The sequence below is a fragment of the Capsicum annuum genome, unplaced genomic scaffold, assembly GCF_002878395.1.
Source record: "Capsicum annuum cultivar UCD-10X-F1 unplaced genomic scaffold, UCD10Xv1.1 ctg33936, whole genome shotgun sequence".
In the NCBI taxonomy this organism is placed as follows: domain Eukaryota; kingdom Viridiplantae; phylum Streptophyta; class Magnoliopsida; order Solanales; family Solanaceae; genus Capsicum; species Capsicum annuum.
The window spans coordinates 1-2109 of record NW_025840739.1 but is presented as its reverse complement, the minus strand read 5'-3'; the positions used below and the strand labels follow the sequence as shown (position 1 = coordinate 2109).

Genomic DNA, 2109 nt, shown 5'->3' with positions numbered 1-2109 from the left:
GTGTGGGCCATCCTCCTCCTGTCATCTTGTCAATTTTAGTAGTATTATTTAATAATTACACAGTTTTTTAATTCTTATAAGAGTAATTGAAGAAGAGAGAGAACGTGAGATTGAGAAAAGGAAAAGAAAGAGCTGCCTGTATACAGGGCGATCTTCGCTCATGGATTTTTGCCACATTTATATATAGGCACAAGTGAGCTCTTACAACAAGTTGATTGTAGCCATGGATTTCTTTCTGATTGTCCTTACACTAGCTATCTCCTTTCTTCTTTTCTTCTTTCTTCACAAACTATTTTTCTCAGCTAAAAGATGGAGTAGAAAGGTACCTGAAGTTGGCAGAGCATGGCTGATTATCGGCCATCTCCACCTCCTCAATGGATCTCAAATGCCACACAAAATTTTTGGTCATATGGCTGATAAATACGGGCCGATTTTTCGATTAAAGTTGGGTGTAAATCAAGTTGTAATCGTGAGTGATCACATAATAGCCAGAGAATGTTTCACCACAAACGATATGGCCTTTGCAAATCGGCCAAAATCCATAGCTTCAGAGATCTTAGGCTACAATTATGCCATGTTTGGGCTTGGACCTTAAGGACCATACTGGCGGGAGATAAGGAAAATTGTCACAATTGAGTTCCTTTCAGCTCGGTGAATTGACATGTTTAGCCATGTTCGAGAATTTGAAGTAAAATCAGCTGTAAAAGAGACATATAAATATTGTTTGAAGAATAAGAGTAGTAGTTTAAATGACGTTGTGAAGATGGAGATGAAGGAATGTTTTGGGAACTTAACTATGAACACCATAGTGAAGATGCTATTTGGAGTACAATACACAGGTACTTAATTTTAGTTATAAATAATTTTGTGATTAGCTGTTCACAGCAGATGACTTATTAATGCTTATTAAATAGATTTACTTGAAATTACTTAAATGTGATCTGATATAAAATAAATTTAAACCCTAAAACTTAAATGTCAGATCCACCTATGCAACAGATAAGGAAGATGAACAACGGAGTAAGGCTCACAAAGCAATCAGAAGATTTTTTGAATTATTGGGGGCCTCTGTTGTGGCTGATTTTTTACCTTATCTAAGATGGTTGGATATTGGTGGCCATGAAAGAAACTGCTAAAGAAATAGATATTATTCTTGAAGATTGGTTAGCAGAGCACAAAACAAAGAGGAAATTAAAGGGAAGTAAATCAGGAGATGAAGATTTCATGGATGTCATATTGTCCATTTGTGAAGACAAAGATCTTTATGGTTTTGATGCTGATGCCATTATCAAAGCTACTTGTATGGTACGTTTTTAGTTAACTGATCTTATAAACATCATTTACAATTGTGGTAAAATATTCAGGATTCGAAGCTTATGATTTCTGTGAATCCTTCACTTGCCTTAGAAATAACAGTCATTGATCACGTTTCACCCGTCTTTGAAAATAGAACGTGCTAACATCTCATTGTGAAATTCAACTATTGTAATTAATTTTTCAATTACATGGATTGAAAATTGGCTATTTCTGACTTATCTGGCTGCTTAATTCGCAACTAACTATTTTATCGATCCATGTCGTTGAAAAATGATCATTATCATGGAATTTCAAAAGTCATGGGTAGACTTTCTGGTCAATACTCATTATCATGAAACTTCACATTTTGAATTTGAAACTCCATTGGTCAAAGACATGGTAGGAAAGTGGTCGATGAACATTATTTATACGTCATTCAACCAATAACCCATTTTTGCTGGTGGTTTCACAGTTTGTTAATTATGTATATGTTTAGTAAATTTCTCAACGCACATATATGATTTGGGCTAAAACTGCTTACTTGTGCCGAATATGTACATAATCTGTATATCTTTCCCTGATTTAGAATGTCAGTGAATATAACTTAGACCAATTTTATTTATACTTCTTATTATATATTGTGGAATGTGGAGTTAATTGCTGCAACTTTCGGGCTTGGCAGGCTATGCAATCAGCAGGTACTGATACTACAATTGTAACTCTAACATGGACTCTATCTTTACTCCTAAACAACTACGAAGCCCTCAAAAAGGCCCAAGATGAGCTAGACATTCATGTTGGCAAGAACAGATG

General features: G+C 35.0%; 1 pseudogene; it reads left to right on the top strand.

Annotated features, from left to right (window-relative positions):
• The first annotated feature begins 91 nt into the window (after positions 1 to 91).
• Positions 92 to 2104, top strand: LOC124891314 (annotated as a pseudogene).
• The last annotated feature ends 5 nt before the right edge of the window (positions 2105 to 2109 follow it).